Consider the following 20036-nt stretch of genomic DNA (forward strand, 5'->3'; position numbering starts at 1 on the left):
GGCACTAGTTTTAATTAGCCAATGAAATATTTTTCACTTATTCAATTTCCGAGGCAATAAATGTAGCATCCTCCTTCTCATTGGACTCGCATGATGGATGTAGAAAAAGATGAATGCATCACCACTCATTTCCTTTCTCTAATCTCTATGAATTAAATATGGCGTGGGACTCAAACCACTTTAAGTAGTAGCATAAGTAGTACTCCATGTGTCTGACAGGTCGCACAAGTACCAGTTGGCACATTGATTCATCTAGGCCTAGTTCATTTGCCAGAATCTGGGGATTCTCCCAGAATCCGACCCCTCCACAACTTCTCCCAGAATCTTTGACTCCCATTTGTTTTACAATCCTAGCTAATTAGACCCACTAGTGGAAAACGGGCCTTTGGCCTGGACCCTTTAGTCCCGACCTGCCTCTGGGCCGGGACTAAAGGCCCGACCACGTCGCCCCAAATCGCAATGCCTCCCTCGAGGCTTTAGTCCCGGCCCGTAAGGAGCCTTTAGTCCCGGTTTGTGTCCCAAACCGGGACTAAAGGGCTACGCGGTGTGTAGCCCGCATGTGCGCCACCTTTAGTCCCGGTTTGTGTCTCAAATCGGGACCAAAGTCCTCTACCTATATATAGCACAGCCCCCTCTCCCCTCTTCCTTGCATTTTTCTTGGATGGAAGAGTGTGGGTGTGTGCTAGCTCTCCTTTTTTTTTGATGCACTAGAGGTGTTTGTTGAAATGTGTGTTAGAGCGATGCCGCTTCAGTTCACCGAACACAACTACGATATGAGATGCCTGAGCCACGCTTAAACCTCTTCCTCTTTATTTCTACTTATTCTAAAAGGTTAGCAACTATATTTCCTCGTTTAGACCGTGTGGTACTAATTTTTAGGATCGTGATTGTATTTGATATACTGTCGTATAACGCAGATGAGCCATCCATGGATGTACGGTGATCGACGCACAACCGCTTACAGAGAAGGCGTGCATTCTTTTCAAGATGCAGCCGATGCGAACAAGCATGGTGGTGGCTTTATGTTTTGTCCATGTGTTGAATGTCGGAATGAGAAGGATTACACTTCCTCAAGAGTCATTCAGAGCCACCTGCTTCGGTCCGGTTTTATGTCGGGCTATAATGTTTGGACCAAGCACGGAGAAAGAGGGGTTATGATGGAAGACGACGATGAAGAAGAAGAGAACGATGATGACAACTACCGATCTATGTTCCCCGAGTATGCTGATACCGCAATGGAAGACAATGAAGGAGAAGATCAGGATGAAGAACGGGAAACAGATGAGCCCGCTGATGATCTTGGCCGGGTCATTTCTGATGCACGACGAGGTTGCGACACAGAAAAGGAGAGGTTGCAGTTCGAGCAGATGTTAGAGCACCACAACAAATTGTTGTACCCAACTTGTGAAGATGGCCAGAAGAAGCTGTTGGGGAACGTCGCATGGGAAACAAAAAATTTCCTACGCGCACGAAGACCTATCATGGTGATGTCCATCTACAAGAGGGGATGTTTGATCTACGTACCCTTGTAGACCGTACAGCAGAAGCGTTAGTGAACGCGGTTGATGTAGTGGAACGTCCTCACGTCCCTCGATCCGCCCCGCGAACCGTCCCGCGATCAGTCCCACGATCTAGTGCCGAACGGACGGCACCTCCGCGTTCAGCACACGTACAGCTCGACGATGATCTCGGCCTTCTTGATCCAGCAAGAGAGACGGAGAGGTAGATGAGTTCTCCGGCAGCGTGACGGCGCTCCGGAGGTTGGTGGTGATCTTATCTCAGCAGGGCTCCGCCCGAGCTCCGCAGAAACGCGATCTAGAGATAAAACCGTGGAGATATGTGGTCGGGCTGCCGTGGCAAAGTTGTGTCAAATCAGCCCTAAAACCTCCGTATATATAGGGGGGAAGAGGGGGAGCCTTGCCTTGGGGTCCAAGGACCCCTAAGGGCTTCGGCCGAGCCAAGGGGGACAGCCCTCCCCTTCCAAACCGAGTCCAACTAGGTTTGGAAGGAGGAGTCCTTCCCCCTTTTCCCACCTCCTCTTTTTTTTCTTTTCTCTTCGATTTTTCTTCCTATGGCGCATAGGGCTCTTTTGGGCTGTCCCACCAGCCCACTAAGGGCTGGTGCGCCACCCCCAATGCCTATGGGCTTCCCCGGGGTGGGTTGCTCCCCCCGGTGAACTCACGGAACCCATTCGTCATTCCCGGTACATTCCCGGTAACTCTGAAAACCTTCCGGTAATCAAATGAGGTCAACCTATATATCAATCTTCGTTTCCGGACCATTCCGGAAACCCTCGTGACGTCCGTGATCTCATCCGGGACTCCGAACAACATTCGTAACCAACCATATAACTCAAATACGCATAAAACAACGTCGAACCTTAAGTGTGCAGACCCCGCGGGTTCGAGAACTATGTAGACATGACCCGAGTGACTCCTCGGTCAATATCCAATAGCGGGACCTGGATGCCCATATTGGATCCTACATATTCTACGAAGATCTTATCGTTTGAACCTCAGTGCCAAGGATTCATATAATCCCGTATGTCATTCCCTTTGTCCTTCGGTATGTTACTTGCCCGAGATTCGATCGTCAGTATCCGTATACCTATTTCAATCTCGTTTACCGGCAAGTCTCTTTACTCGTTCCGTAATACAAGATCCCGCAACTTACACTAAGTCACATTGCTTGCAAGGCTTGTGTGTGATGTCGTATTACCGAGTGGGCCCCGAGATACCTCTCCGTCACACGGAGTGACAAATCCCAGTCTCGATCCATACTAACTCAACGAACACCTTCGGAGATACCTGTAGAGCATCTTTATAGTCACCCAGTTACATTGTGACGTTTGATACACATAAAGTATTCCTCCGGTGTTAGTGAGTTATATGATCTCATGGTCACAGGAACAAATACTTGACACGCAGAAAACAGTAGCAACAAAATGACACGATCAACATGCTACCTCTATTAGTTTGGGTCTAGTCCATTACGTGATTCTCCTAATGACGTGATCCAGTTATCAAGCAACAACACCTTGTTCATAATCAGAAGACACTGACTATCTTTGATCAACTGGCTAGCCAACTAGAGGCTTGCTAGGGACAGTGTTCTGTCTATGTATCCACACATGTATATAAGTCTTCATTCAATACAATTATAGCATGGATAATAAACGATTATCTTGATACAGGAATTATAATAATAACTATACTCCCACTTGCACTAGAGTCAATAATCTAGCCCTCACATCATCATGCGAATTACATTGTAATAAATCTAACACCCATACAATTCTGGTGTTGATCATGCTTTGCCCGTGGAAGAGGTTTAGTCAGCGGGTCTGCTACATTCAGATCCGTGTGCACTTTGCATATATTTACGTCCTCCCCTTCGACGTAGTCGCGGATGAGGTTGAAGCGTCGTTTGATGTGTCTGGACTTCTTGTGAAACTGTGGTTCCTTTGCTAGGGCAATGGCACCCGTGTTGTCACAGAACAAGGTTATTGGATTCAGTGCGCTTGGCACCACTCCAAGATCCGTCATGAACTGCTTCATCCAGACACCCTCCTTAGCCGCCTCCGAGGCAGCCATGTACTCCGCTTCACATGTAGAATCTGCTACGACGCTTTGCTTGGAACTGCACCAGCTTACCGCACCCCCATTAAGAATAAATACGTATCCGGTTTGCGACTTAGAGTCGTCCGGATCTGTGTCAAAGCTTGCATCGACGTAACCTTTAACGGCGAGCTCTTCGTCACCTCCATACACGAGAAACATCTCCTTAGTCCTTTCAGGTACTTTAGGATATTCTTGACCGCCGTCCAGGGATCCACTCATGGATTACTCTGGAACCTACCTGCCATACTTATGGCCAGGCTAACGTCCGGTGTAGCGCACAACATTGCATACATGATAGAACCTATGGCTGAAGCATAGGGGACGATGCGCATATGCTCTCTATCCTCATCAGTTGCTGGGCACTGAGTCTTACTCAATCTCGTACCTTGTAAAACTGGCAAGAACCCTTTCTTGGACTGTTCCATTTTGAACCTCTTCAAAACTTTATCAAGGTATGTGCTTTGTGAAAGTCCTATCAGGCGTTTTGATCTATCCCTATAGATCTTAATGCCTAGAATGTAAGCAGCTTCTCCTAGGTCCTTCATAGAGAAACTTTTATTCAAGTAATCCTTTATGCTCTCCAAAAACTCTATGTTGTTTCCAATCAGTAATATGTCATCCACATATAATATTAGAAACGCCACAGAGCTCCCACTCACTTTCTTGTAAATACAAGATTCTCCAACCACTTGTATAAACCCAAATGCTTTGATCACCTCATCAAAGCGTTTGTTCCAACTCCGAGATGCTTGCACCAGTCCATAAATGGATCACTGGAGCTTGCACACCTTGTTAGCACTCTTAGGATTGACAAAACCTTCGGGTTGCATCATATACAACTCTTCCTTAAGGAAACCGTTAAGGAACGCCGTTTTGACATCCATCTGCCAGATTTCATAATCGAAAAATGCAGCTATTGCTAACATGATTCTGACGGACTTAAGCATCGCTACGGGTGAGAATGTCTCATCGTAGTCAACTCCTTGAACTTGTGAAAAACCCTTTGCCACAAGTCGAGCTTTATAAACGGTCACATTGCCGTCAGCGTCCGTCTTCCTCTTAAAGATCCATTTGTTATGAATAGCCTTGCGGCCCTCAGGCAGTAATTCCAAAGTCCACACTTCGTTCTCATACATGGATCCTATCTCGGACTTCATGGCTTCTAGCCATTTGTTGGAATCTGGGCCCACCATTGCTTCTTCATAATTTGCAGGTTCATTGTTGTCCAACAACATGATTGATAAGACGGGATTACCGTACCACTCTGGAGCAGCACGTGGTCTCGTCGACCTGCGTTGTTCGACAGAAACTTGAACCGGAGTTTCATGATCATCATCATTAACTTCCTCCTCAACCGGCGTCGCAACGACAGAGGTTTCCCCTTGCCCTGCGCCACCATCCAGAGGGATGAGAGGTTCGACAACCTCGTCAAGTTCTATCTTCCTCCCACTCAATTCTCTCGAGAGAAACTCCTTCTCGAGAAAAGCTCCGTTTTTCGCAACAAACACTTTGCCCTCGGATTTGAGATAGAAGGTGTACCCAACTGTCTCTTTTGGGTAACCTATGAAGATGCACTTTTCCGCTTTGGGTTCCAGCTTTTCAGGCTGAAGCTTTTTGACATAAGCATCACATCCCCAAACTTGAAGAAACTACAACTTTTGCCTTTTGTCATACCACAGTTCGTATGGTGTCGTCTCAACGGATTTTGATGGTGCCCTATTTAAAGTGAATGCAGCTGTTTCTAATGCATAACCCCAAAACGATAACGGCAAATCGGTAAGAGACATCATAGATCGCATCATCTCTAATAAAGTACGATTACGACGTTCGGACACACCATTACGCTGTGGTGTTCCAGGCGGTGTCAACTGTGAAACAATTCCACATTGTCTTAAGTGAGCACCAAACTCGAAACTCAGATATTCAACCCCACGATCAGACCGTAGGAACTTGACCTTCTTGTTACGATGATTTTCAACTTCACTCTGAAATTGCATGAACTTTTCAAATGTTTCAGACTTGTGCTTCATTAAGTAGACATAACCATATCTACTCAAATCGTCAGTGAAGGTGAGAAAATAACGATATCCGTTGCGTGCCTCTACGCTCATTGGACCACACACATCGGTATGTATGATTTCCAACAAGTCACTTGCACGCTCCATTGTTCCGGAGAACGGAGTTTTAGTCATCTTGCCCATGAGGCATGGTTCGCACGTGTCAAGTGAATCAAAGTCAAGTGACTCCAAAAGTCCATCGGCATGGAGTTTCTTCATGCGCTTTACACCAATATGACCTGAGCGGCAGTGCCACAAGAATATGGCGCTATCATTGTTAACTCTAACTCTTTTGGTCTCAATGTTATGTATGTGTGTATCGCTATCAAGATTCAATATGAACAATCCTCTCACATTGGGTGCATGACCATAAAATATGTTACTCATAGAAATAGAACAACCATTATTCTCTGACTTAAAAGAGTAACCGTCTCGCAATAAACAAGATCCAGATATAATGTTCATGCTCAACGCAGGCACTAAATAACAATGATTCAAGTTCATAACTAATCCTGATGGTAACTGAAGTGAAACTGTGCCGACGGCGATTGCATCAACCTTGGAACCATTTCCTACGCGCATCGTCACTTCATCTTTCGCCAGCCTTCGTCTATTCCACAGTTCCTGTTTCGAGTTGCAAATATGAGCAACAGAACCGGTATCGAATACCCAGGCACTACTACGAGAGCCGGTTAAGTACACATCAATAACATGTATATCAAATATACCTGATTTTTCTTTGGCCGCCTTCTTATCAGCCGGATACTTGGGGCAATTGTGCTTCCAGTGACCCATACCCTTGCAATAGTAACACTCTGTTTCAGGCTTAGGTCCAGCTTTGGGTTTCTTCGTCGGATTGCCAACAGGCTTGCCGCTCTTCTTTGAATTACCCTTCTTGCCTTTGCCGTTTCTCTTGAAACTAGTGGTCTTATTCACCATCAACACTTGATGCTCTTTACGGAGTTCAGACTCTGCGACTTTCAGCATCGCAAACAACTCGCCGGGTGACTTGTTCATCCCTTGCATGTTGTAGTTCAACACAAAGCCTTTATAGCTTGGCGGCAGTGATTGAAGGATTCTGTCAGTGATAGCCTCTTGCGGGAGTTCAATCCCCAGCTCAGCTAGACGGTTTGAGTACCCAGACATTTTGAGCACATGTTCACTGACAGACGAGTTCTCCTCCATCTTGCAAGCATAGAATTTATTGGAGGTCTCATACCTCTCGATCCAGGCGTTCTTCTGAAAGATAAACTTCAACTCCTGGAACATCTCAAATGCTCCATGACGCTCAAAGCGACGTTGAAGTCCCGGTTCTAAGCCATACAAGACTGCACATTGAACTACCGAGTAGTCCTCCTTACGTGCTAACCAAGCGTTCTTAACATCCTGATCAGCCGTAGCGGGTGGTTCATCTCCTAGCGCAGCATTAAGGACATAATCCTTCTTCCCAGCTTGTAAGATTAGCTTAAGATTACGAGCCCAGTCTACAAAGTTGCTTCCATCATCTTTCAACTTAGCTTTCTCTAGGAACGTATTAAAATTCAGGGTGATTGTCGCGTGAGCCATGATCTACAACACAAATATATTCAAAGTGGACTTAGACTATGTTCAAGATAATTAGAGTTTAACTTAATTACTCGCTAAACTCCCGCTCAAAAAGTACATCTCTCTAGTCATTTGAGTGGTTCATGATCCACTTACACTAGCTCAAGTCTGATCATCACGTGAGTTTAGCATAGTTTCAGTGGTAAGCATCCCTATGCTAATCATATCATCTATATGATTCATGATCGACCTTTCGGTCTCATGTGTTCCGAGGCCATGTCTGCACATGCTAGGCTCGTCAAGCTTAACCCGAGTGTTCCGCGTGCGCAACTGTTTTGCACTCGTTGTATGTGAACGTTGAGTCTATCACACCCGATCATCACGTGGTGTCTCGAAACGACGAACTGTAGCAACGGTGCATAGTCGGGGAGAACACAATTTCGTCTTGAAATTTTAGTGAGAGATCACCTCATAATGCTACCGTCATTCTAAGCAAAATAAGGTGCATAAAAGGATTAACATCACATGCAATTCATAAGTGACATGATATGGCCATCATCACGTGCTCCTTGATCTCCATCACCAAGCACCGGCACGATCTTCTTGTCACCGGCGCCACACCATGATCTCCATCAACGTCTCGCCATCGGGGTTGTCGTGCTACTCATGCTATTACTACTAAAGCTACATCCTAGCAAAATAGTAAACGCATCTGCAAGCACAAACGTTAGTATAAAGACAACCCTATGGCTCCTGCCGGTTGTCGTACCATCGACGTGCAAGTCGATATTATCTATTACAACATGATCATCTCATACATCCAATATATCACATCACATCGTTGGCCATATCACATCACAAGCATACCCTGCAAAAACAAGTTAGACGTCCTCTAATTTTGTTGTTGCATGTTTTACGTGGTGACCATGGGTATCTAGTAGGATCGCATCTTACTTATGCAAACACCACAACGGAGATATATGAGTTGCTATTTAACCTCATCCAAGGACCTCCTCGGTCAAATCCGATTCAAGTAAAGTTGGAGAAACTGACACTTGCCAGTCATCTTTGAGCAACGGGGTTACTCGTAGCGATGAAACCAGTCTCTCGTAAGCGTACGAGTAATGTCGGTCCAAGCCGCTTCAATCCAACAATACCGCGGAATCAAGAAAAGACTAAGGAGGGCAGCAAAACGCACATCACCGCCCACAAAAATTTTTGTGTTCTACTCGAGAAGACATCTATGCATGAACCTAGCTCATGATGCCACTGTTGGGGAACGTCGCATGGGAAACAAAAAATTTCCTACGCGCACGAAGACCTATCATGGTGATGTCCATCTACGAGAGGGGATGTTTGATCTACGTACCCTTGTAGACCGTACAGCAGAAGTGTTAGTGAACGCGGTTGATGTAGTGGAACGTCCTCACGTCCCTCGATCCGCCCCGCGAACCGTCCCGCGATCAGTCCCATGATCTAGTGCCGAACGGACGGCACCTCCGCGTTCAGCACACGTACAGCTCGACGATGATCTCGGCCTTCTTGATCCAGCAAGAGAGACGGAGAGGTAGATGAGTTCTCCGGCAGCGTGACGGCGCTCCGGAGGTTGCTGGTGATCTTATCTCAGCAGGGCTCCGCCCGAGCTCCGCAGAAACGCGATCTAGAGGTAAAACCGTGGAGATATGTGGTCGGGCTGCCGTGGCAAAGTTGTGTCAAATCAGCCCTAAAACCTCCGTATATATAGGGGGAAGAGGGGGAGCCTTGCCTTGGGGTCCAAGGACCCCTAAGGGCTTCGGCCGAGCCAAGGGGGGCAGACCTCCCCTTCCAAACCGAGTCCAACTAGGTTTGGAAGGAGTCCTTCCCCCTTTTCCCACCTCCTCTTTTTTTTCTCTTTGATTTTTCTTCCTATGGCCCATAGGGCTCTTTTGGGCTGTCCCACCAGCCCACTAAGGGCTGGTGCACCACCCCCAATGCCTATGGGCTTCCCCGGGGTGGGTTGCCCCCCCGGTGAACTCCCTGAACCCATTCGTCATTCCCGGTACATTCCCGGTAACTCCAAAAACCTTCCGGTATTCAAATGAGGTCATCCTATATATCAATCTTCGTTTCCGGACCATTCCGGAAACCCTCGTGACGTCCGTGATCTCATCCGGGACTCCGAACAACATTCGGTAACCAACCATATAACTCAAATACGCATAAAACAACGTCGAACCTTAAGTGTGCAGACCCTGCGGGTTCGAGAACTATGTAGACATGACCCGAGTGACTCCTCGGTCAATATCCAATAGCGGGACCTGGATGCCCATATTGGATCCTACATATTCTACAAAGATCTTATCGTTTGAACCTCAGTGCCAAGGATTCATATAATCCCGTATGTCATTCCCTTTGTCCTTCGGTATGTTACTTGCCCGAGATTCGATCGTCAGTATCCGTATACCTATTTCAATCTCGTTTACCGGCAAGTCTCTTTACTCGTTCCGTAATACAAGATCCCGCAACTTACACTAAGTCACATTGCTTGCAAGGCTTGTGTGTGATGTTGTATTACCGAGTGTGCCCCGAGATACCTCTCCGTCACACGGAGTGACAAATCCTAGTCTCGATCCATACTAACTCAACGAACACCTTCGGAGATACCTGTAGAGCATCTTTATAGTCACCCAGTTACGTTGCAACGTTTGATACACACAAAGTATTCCTCCGGTGTTAGTGAGTTATATGATCTCATGGTCATAGGAACAAATACTTGACACGCAGAAAACAGTAGCAATAAAATGACACGATCAACATGCTACATCTATTAGTTTGGGTCTAGTCCATCACGTGATTCTCCTAATGACGTGATCCAGTTATCAAGCAACAACACCTTATTCATCATCAGAAGACACTGACTATCTTTGATCAACTGGCTAGCCAACTAGAGGCTTGCTAGGGACAGTGTTTTGTCTATGTATCCACACATGTATATAAGTCTTCATTCAATACAATTATAGCATGGATAATAAACGATTATCTTGATACAGGAATTATAATAATAACTATATTTATTATTGCCTCTAGGGCATAATTCCAACAGAAGCTGGGTAGCACACTGGAGTTGCTGAAGTGGAAGGCAGAGACCGGTGTGACTGACTCGTCATTCGAAAAGTTGCTGGTAGTGATGAAGAAGATGCTTCCAAGAAAGAACGAATTGCCCGCCAGCACGTACGAAGCAAAGAAGCTTGTCTGCCCTCTAGGATTAGACGTGCAGAAGATACATGCATGCCCTAATGACTGCATCCTCTACCGCGGTGGGAAGTACAAGAATATGGATAAATGCCCGGTATGCACTGCATTGCGGTATAAGATCAGAGAAGATGACCCTGGTGATATTGAAGGCGAGCCACCCAGGAAGAGGGTTCCTGCCAAGGTGATGTGGTATGCTCCTATAATACCACGGTTGAAACGTCTGTTCAGAAATAAAGATCATGCGAAGTTGTTGTGATGGCACATGGAATATCGTATGAAAGACGATAAGTTGAGGCACACCGCTGATGGTCGGCAGTGGAGAAAAATCGAGAGAGAGTTCCCGAGATTTGCAACTGACGCAAAGAACTTATGGTTAGGTCTGAGTACAGATGGCATGAATCCTTTTGGGGAGAAGAGTTGCAGTCACAGCACCTGGCCCGTTACTCTATGTATCTACAACCTTCCTCCTTGGTTGTGCATGAAGCGGAAGTTCATTATGATGCCAGTGCTTATCCAAGGTCCAAAGCAACCCGGTAACGATATTGATGTGTACCTAAGGCCATTAGTTGATGAACTTTTACAGCTGTGGGCCGAACCAGGTGTACGTGTGTGGGACGAGCACAAACAAGAGGAATTTGACCTTCGAGCGTTGCTTTTCGTAACCATCAATGATTGGCCTGGTCTTAGTAACATTTCAGGACAGTCAAACAAGGGATACAATGCATGCACGCACAGTTTGGATCAGACAGAAAGTATATATCTGGACAAATGTAGGAAGAATGTGTACCCGTACAATCGTCGTTTTCTTCCGCCCAAGCATCCCTTAAAGAAAAAAGGCAAGCATTTCAATGGCAAGGCAGAACCCCGGGGGAAGCATGTCATCCGTACTGGTGCTGAAGTATTTGATATGGTCAAAGATTTAAAAGTAATCTTTGGAAAGGGTCCTGGCAGCCAATCTGTTCCTAACGGCCCTGAAAAGCGCGTACCCATGTGGAAGAAGAAATCTATATTCTGGGAGCTACCCTACTGGGAAGTCCATGAGGTCCGCTCGGCAATCGACGTGATGCACCTGACGAAGAATCTGTGCGTGGATATTCTAGGCTTCCTGGGCTTGTCTGGGAATTCAAAAGATACACCGGAAGCACGGGAGGACCAGGAACGTCATAAAGGAAGAGATGGCATGCATCGAGGGCAGTTTCAACGGCGTGCCAGCTACGCTCTTACTAAGGAAGAGAAGGAAATCTTCTTTGAAGTCCTTTTCAGTATCAAGGTCCCGACTGGCTTCTCGTCGAATATAAAGGGAATCGTAAATATGAAAGACAAAAAATTCCAAAACCTAAAGTCTCCTGACTGCCACGTGCTTATGACGCAATTGCTTCCGGTTGCATTGAGGGGAATTCTACCGGAAAATGTTCGCCTGACAATTGTGAAGGTATGTGCATTCCTCAATGCAATTTCTCAGAAGGTAATCGATCGAGAAAGTCTATCAGGGTTACAGATTGATGTGGTCCAATGTCTGGTCAGCTTTGAGTTGTTGTTCCCGCCGTCCTTCTTCAATATAATGACACACCTCCTAGTTCACCTAGTCGAAGAGATTAGAATTCTCGGTCCTGTGTTTCTACACAATATGTTCCCCTTCGAGAGGTTCATGGGAGTCTTAAAGAAATATGTTCGTAACCGTGCTAGGCCAGAAGGAAGCATCTCCAAGGGCTATGGAACATAGGAGGTCATTGAGTTTTGTGTGGACTTTCTTCCTGACCTTAAGCCGATTGGTGTTCCTAAATCTCGGTATGAGGGTAGGCTGACAGGAAAAGGCACACTAGGAAGGAAAGCAAAAGTATGTATGGACGGGCATTCTTTCTCTCAAGGACACTACACAGTTCTACACAATTCCATCGTGGTGGCTCCGTATATCGTGAGACACAAGAATATTCTACGCTCCGGAAACCCGGGGAAGGCTGACTCTTGGATTAAAGGGGAACACGAGAAGACTTTCGACAGTTGGTTGCAGACACATCTCATGAATGACGACACCGTTGGAGATCAGCTGTACTGTTTGGCCAGGCCACCATCTTCGATAATAATATGGTTATTATCATATTATAATATGGAAATATGCCCTAGAGGCAATAATAATATGGTTATTATCATATTTCCTTGTTCATGATAATCGTCTATTGTTCATGCTATAATTGTATTAACAGGAAACAGTAACACATGTGTGAATAAATAGATCACAATGTGTCCCTAGCAAGCCTCTAGTTGGCTAGCTCGTTAGTCAATAGATGATCATGATTTCCTGATCATGGGCATTAGATGTCATTGATAACGTGATCACATCATTGGGAGAATGATGTGATGGACAAGACCCAATCCTAAGCCCAGCACTAGATCGTATTGTTCGTATGCTAATGCTTTTCTAATGTCAAGTATCTTTTCCTTCGACCGTGAGATTGTGCAACTCCCGGATACCGTAGGAGTGCTTTGGGTGTATCAAACGTCATAACGTAACTGGGTGACTATAAAGGTGCACTACGGGTACCTTCGAAAGTGTTTGTTGGGTTGGTACGAATCGAGATCGGGATTTGTCACTCCGTGTGACGGAGAGGTATCTCTGGGCCCACTCGGTAGAACATCATCATGAGCTCAATGTGACTAAGGAGTTAGTCACACGATGACGTGCTACGGAACGAGTAAAGAGACTTACCGGTAACGAGATTGAACAAGGTATAGGTATACCGACGATCGAATCTCGGGCAAGTTCTATACCGACAGACAAAGGGAATCGTATACGGGATTGATTGAATCCTTGACATTGTGGTTCATCCGATGAGATCATCGTGGAGCAAGTGGGAGCCACCATGGGTATCCAGACCCCGCTGATGGTTATTGGCCAGAGAGGTGTCTCGGTCATGTCTGCCTGTCTCCCGAACCCGTAGGGTCTACACAATTAAGGTTCGATGACGCTAGGGTTATAGGGAATTATTATACGAGGTTACCGCAAGTTGTCCGGAGTCCCGGATGAGATCCCGGACGTCACGAGGATCTCCGGAATGGTCCGGAGGTAAAGATTGATATATAGGACGGATGGTTTCGGATACCGGAAGTGTTTCGGGCATCACCGGTAACGTACCGGGACCACCGGGACTACCGGAGATGGCCCCGGGGGACCACCGAAGGGGGCAACGACCCCGGGAGGTAAGGTGGGCCAAGTGGGGGTGGGAACCAGCCCCTAGGTGGGCTGGTGCGCCTCCCCACTCAGCCCATTGCGCAAGGGAGAGAAAAGGGGGGGCAAACCCTAAGCCAGGTGGGCCTAAGGCCCACCAGTTGGTGCGCCACCCCCTCCTCCCCCCTCTGGCCGCCGCACCTCCCATCTGGGGAGGCTGCCGCACCCCCTAGGGTGGGAACCCTAGGGGTGGAACCCCCTCTGCCCTTCCCCTTTATATAGTGGGCACTTTTGGCCATTGGAGATTAGACTTTTCCCTCTCCTCGGCGCAGCCCTGCTCTTCTTTCTCCTCCTCTCTGCCGGTGCTTGGCGAAGCCCTGCCGGGAGACCTTGTCTCTCCATCGACACCACGCCGTCGTGCTGCTGGAGTTCTTCCCCGACCTCTCCCTCCTCCTTGCTGGATCAAGGTGCGGGAGACGTCACCGGGCTGCACGTGTGTTGAACGCGGAGGTGCCGTAGTTCGGCACTAGATCGGAATCGCTGCGAGTACGACTCCATCAACCGCGTTCTAGCAACGCTTCCGCTTAGCGATCTTCAAAGGTATGAAGATGCTCTTACCCCTCTCTCGTTGCTGGTCTCTCCATAGGAAGATCTGAATATGCGTAATAAAATTTTGAATTTATGCTACGTTACCCAACAAGATTGTCCGTTTTGTACACGAAGTGCATCCAATTTTTGTCGTAGCCGTCTCAACTTTTTAACACATGCTATGCGGGTGAAATTATGATAGCATGCCAACTTTCAACATTTTCAGAGTTCATTTGTAGTGCTTTTCAATTTCAGGGTCAACTAGCTCAAAAAAAATAAGTAAATGCACGAAATATACCAAATTAAGTTAGAAATTGTTGAAATTTTGTGATGTGCCTTTGAATGGTGCATTTTGAACACACAAAAAGTATGGAGTTCAAATAAGTTCAAAAAAATGAAATCCCTTTGTAAGAGATGAGTTCTCGTTCGAAATCCCTTATTTATTCAATTTCAAACACTTTTCATTATCATAGTTTTGTCAAATTCTCAAATATGCAAAAAGAATTTTAATAAACATAGTTTTTAATTGAAAATAACAAAATAGTTAATAGTTTGGATAGTCAAAATAAATACTTTTGAAAATAGAAAATAGTTTTGAATTATTTATTCAATTTCAAACACTTTTCATTATCATAGTTTTGTCAAATTCTCAAATATGCAAAAAGAATTTTAATAAACATAGTTTTTAATTGAAAATAACAAAATAGTTAATAGTTTCGATAGTCAAAATAAATACTTTTGAAAATAGAAAATAGTTTTGAATTATTTATTCAATTTCAAACACTTTTCATTATCATAGTTTTGTCAAATTCTCAAATATGCAAAAAGAATTTTAATAAACATAGTTTTTAATTGAAAATAACAAAATAGTTAATAGTTTGGATAGTCAAACTAATTACTTTTGAAAATAGAAAATAGTTTTGAATTATTTATTCAATTTCAAACACTTTTCATTATCATAGTTTTGTCAAATTCTCAAATATGCAAAAAGAATTTTAATAAACATAGTTTTTAATTGAAAATAACAAAATAGTCAATAGTTTGGATAGTCAAAATAATTACTTTTGAAAATAGAAAATAGTTTTGAATTATTTATTCAATTTCAAACAGTTTTCATTGTCATAGTTTTGTCAAATTCTCAAATATGCAAAAAGAATTTTAATAAACATAGTTTTTAATTGAAAATAACAAAACAGTTAAAAGTTTGGATAGTCAAAATAATTACTTTTGAAAATAGAAAATAGTTTTGAATTATTTATTCAATTTCAAACACTTTTCATTATCATAGTTTTGTCAAATTCTCAAATATGCAGAAAGAATTTTAATAAACATAGTTTTTAATTGAAAATAACAAAATAGTTAATTTTGAAAATAGAAAAAAATTGAAACTATATGAGAATTTGTAAAGAAAATTAAACCTAAATTCAAAGTGACCTCACTTTGAATTCAGCTTTAATTTTCTCCACAATTTCAAATATAGTTTCAATTTTTTAATTTACAGTCAGTTTAGGCCCGTAAGCCTGCTTTAGAGAGGATCTCGATGGAGATGCTGCGACGGGGCTTATAAACAAGTGTTAGTCCCCCTCGCTGGGCGAGGTGGGACTAAACTTATCGTGCAGCCGAGGAGGGGCTTTAGTCCCGGGTGGAGCCACGACCCGGGACTAAAGCCCCTCGCCTGCCGCCTGCCGAGCACTTTAGTCCCAGTTCGGGGCTCGAACCGGGACTAAAGACCCCCTTTAGTCCCGGTTGGAGCCCCGCACCGGGACTAAAGGCCCCTCCTTCCCTCCTTTTGGTCTGCCGAAAAAGGGCCTTTAGTCCCGGGCCGTGGCTCCACCCGGGACTAAAGGGGGTCTTTAGTCCCGGATCGAGCCCTGAACCGGGACTAAAGATCCACCTATATAAGCGGGAGTTAGAAAATTTCCAACCCAAATCGCATTTCCTTCTCTCCTTCTTCCTCTTTCTCCTGCCCGGCGCGGCACAACGACGAACTCGACGACGCCGTCAGGCTGCCCGTCGTCCTCGTCGCCGCCGCCGTCGTCGATGCCTTCCTCTCCGTCGTCGACGCCTCCGGCCGGTCAGCCCCCCGCCCCCTCCTCCCAACACTCCGGCCGGTAGAAGGAAAGAAGAAAAAGGAGAAGAAAAGAAGAAAAAGGAGAAGAAAAGAAGAAAAAGGGAAGAAAAGAAGAAAAAGGAGAAGAAAAGAAGAAAGAGGGAAGAAAAGAAGAAAAAGGGAAGAAAGGAAGAAAAAGGAGAAGAAAGGAAGAAAAAGGAGAAGAAAAGAAGAAGAAGGGAAGAAAAGAAGAAAAAGAAAAAGATTTTTTTTGTCATTTAATTCCTATTGTTATTAGGTTTGTGCTAGATTATTAGGGTTAGTAATATTTAGAATTAGGTTAGGGTTACAAGAAGAAGAAATATGAACAAAAATAAGAAAATAAGATTAGGAAAAAGGAAAATAAGAAGAGAGGAGAAGAAAAGAAGAAAAAGGAGAATAAGAAGAGGAGGAGAGGAGAAGAAGAGGAAAAATAGAAGAAGAGGATAAGTAGAAGAAGAAGCGGAGAAGAAAATAAGAAAGAAGAAGAAGAAGAAGACATTTCTACGTATATAGATGCTTAATTAGTGTTTCTTAGATTATTGCTTAATTTTGCTATTGTATATGCTTAAGTGTTAATAGTTTAATTTTGCTATTGTATATGCTTAAGGGTTAATAGTTTATTTTTAGCAAGAAAATTAATAGAACTAGTTTATTTTTTAGTTCATTTTACGATGCCTATCCCGCATCCTCGTCGTCGACTCGGCGGAGGACACCTGCTTGATCAGAGGGGCCCTGTCCGGGACTGGGCTCCGCCCGGCTGGTATTGGGAGGTGCTACCTTCCGGGGGGCATAGGTTGGTGAGGAGCCAACCCGTTGTTGACCCGCTCCTTGTTTGGTGGCGGTCGCGTGGGCCAGTGACGGTGCCGAGGCTTCCGGACACCGCGGAGGTGGTACGTCATCGTGTCAGCAAAAAAAGATCAGACGTTCCTCAGCTTGGACAACAGGCCAAACATTCGATCCCACCCCTCAGGGTGTTACCCGAGAATGTCCCCCCTCCGGTGCAGGGGCAAGATTTGGAATTAGCAAAGAAGTGGGCGGATGAATGGGGTATCCCGGTTGAAGACATTCTGGCTTCCCAAGACGACAGGTTACCCAAGGCTGTGGTAGCCCCTAAGCCACAGTTTGTCATGGGAGCGCCCTTGGTCAGCAAAGATGATCTCCCAACAAATATGTGTTACTTGCATACATGGTACTTAAGTGAATCAAAGAATGGGAGAACGATGATCGTGGTGAGTGTCCCACGGGAGTACTACGGCCGCCCCGAAGAAATCCATATCGACTTTGATGAAATCTTCCAGATGTACAATGCCGACGCCCTCGACAAATCGCTTATGAGTTGCTATTGTCTGTAAGTTTTTCAATTCGTTGTCTACATATAACTTGTTTAGTTATTTCAATTCATTGTCTATATATAACTTGTACTCTATTATGCAGAATGAAGATTCTGGATTGTAAAAATAGGAACATCCTAAATATTGGATTTATTGACCCAGATAAAATACATATAGCGACGCTAACTGATAAACCCAAGGAGACGGAGGAAAACCTTCTAAGGTTTCTAACAGATCAAAATTTCTGTGACCACATACTGTTTCCATACAACTTCAGGTGAGGGTCTTTACTCTGTTGTCTCCATTCACTTATAAGTGTAATTGATAAGTTACTGACACACACACACACACATATATATATACATGTGCAGCTTTCATTGAATTCTGTTGGACATTCAAATTGATAAGGGAAGAGTTGATGCCTTCGACCCATTATCGAGACCCTTGGAACAGTTCCAAAGCCTGCAGGACATGCTCCAAGGGTAATTTCAATCATTCTTGCGCTCTATCGGTCTCTTTCGATGATTTTCTGATATATCAATTAATGAAAAACTTAGCAAATCATTATCCTTGTCGGGCAGGGTTTGGAAGCGGTTCAAGTGCGTGACTCCCGGTGTCAAGCCTGAGAAGCTGACGTTTAGAGCGGCTCAGGTAAGTAGTAGTATGATATAATTCTATTTTCAATACATTTATGATGCTAGATTATTATTTTGATTATATATATTCTATTCTATTCTCGTAAAGTGCAACCAGCAGCCACATGGGACGCATCTATGCGGATACTATGTTTGCGAGACCATTCGAGCACAAGGATCACAGATTCGACGTAAGCAATGAACATTCACACCTCTATTTTTACCCGTCATTCTTTGTTATCATGATTGATATTCATATTCATCTCCTGTTCTTATATAGTACTCCCTCCGTCCCAAAATAACTGTCTCAACTTTACACTAGGTCTAGTGCAAAGTTGTACTAAGCTTAAGACACTTATTTTGGGACGGAGGGAGTACACGGCCATGAGGGAGAAGGTCCTACCAGAGCAACGCGCGATTGCTGTTGCAGAGGAGCTTGCGACCTTTCTGAGGACGAAAGCTATAGATGACAAAGGACGATTTAGTGTAGCTAGGGGCCATTAGTGATGTTCGTCCATGTAATCGAATAGACGGGCTCTAGTCCCGATAATTCAGATCTCCCTATAATTGTATATATATGCTCGCTTGTAAGATAAGTTAATCTTATATATATATATGCATAATTATTTCTATTTAGAATTATATGAAAACTAATTCCCAAACACCAAACGAGGCATCACGTTAATCTCCCGAACACCTAAACCCTAAAACCCAAAAATAAACAAAATCTGAAACTCTTTAGTCCCGGTCCGTGTAAAGAACCGGGACTAAAGGGCCTGCCCCTGAGGGCGCTCCGAGGCGCCCACGTGGAGCACCTTTAGTCCCGGCTTGGAACATGGCTGGGACTAAAGGTTAGGCCTTTAGTCCCGCCCATATGGTCAAAGTTAGCCTTAAAAAAGCATTAGGCTTCATATATATGGTTGTATTTTATTGCGGATAAAGCGAATGAGTAAGCTAGTCAAAAATAAAATTCAGGATGCCCGTCTAGCTCAGTTGGTAGAGCGCAAGGCTCTTAACCTTGTGGTCGTGGGTTCGAGCCCCACGGTGGGTGTCTTTTTTTTACTACTGAGACTTGTTAGAATCATTTCATGTTAGCTCTGTTTAAAACTGTTCGTCATATTCAACTCACTTTTGCTGAAATTACTTTCAATTGAGCCCCTTTTTTGTCAACATTTCCAGCTGCAGCTTTTCAAACTCACTCTGTAGTATAATCATCATCACAATATCGTTAAATTAATGCTTTTAGTTCAGAAACTGAGATCTCTCTCTCACTGAATTTATTGATGCTGATCGTGCACACTTTTAATGACTGAATTTGCTTCAGATTGAAACTTGATAAAAAATTGTTGATTTCTTCCTATCAGATTATTCTTAAGATTGGTCAGTTTTCACGTGAAGTGATCTTACATTATTGATCAAACAAGATAGTACAACGGGGTGAACAAAGGAAACTTGAGCCATAGCTGATAAAAGAGGAGTTGTCTCAAATTTCTTCAAAGTTTGTTTTGAAAATGAAAGCCATCTCGGACTGGTCATCTATGTATGCACAAATAAGTTACACCAAATTTCAAAAGGTTAGTCAGTGTCAGGCGGGCCAAGAAGATTAGTCAGTTTCAGGCGGGCCAAGAAGATTAGTCAGTTTCAGGCGGGCCAAGAAGATTAGTCAGTGTCAAACAAGCTTCAATTTGATGCCATGTCAAAATCATTATTAGGTTTACCAAAAACCATTTACAAAAGAACAAAACTAGGATCTTAGGCGAGACACAAC

The 20036-nt window shown here is 44.4% G+C and overlaps 1 non-coding gene across 1 annotated transcript; it reads left to right on the forward strand.

Moving 5' to 3' along the window:
- The first annotated feature begins 19246 nt into the window (after positions 1–19246).
- TRNAK-CUU lies at positions 19247–19319 on the forward strand. The gene has a single exon. It is a non-coding gene; the product is annotated as a tRNA-Lys (tRNA).
- Positions 19320–20036: the final 717 nt, after the last annotated feature.

This window comes from Hordeum vulgare, chromosome 7H, assembly GCF_904849725.1.
Source record: "Hordeum vulgare subsp. vulgare chromosome 7H, MorexV3_pseudomolecules_assembly, whole genome shotgun sequence".
Lineage (NCBI taxonomy): Eukaryota > Viridiplantae > Streptophyta > Magnoliopsida > Poales > Poaceae > Hordeum > Hordeum vulgare.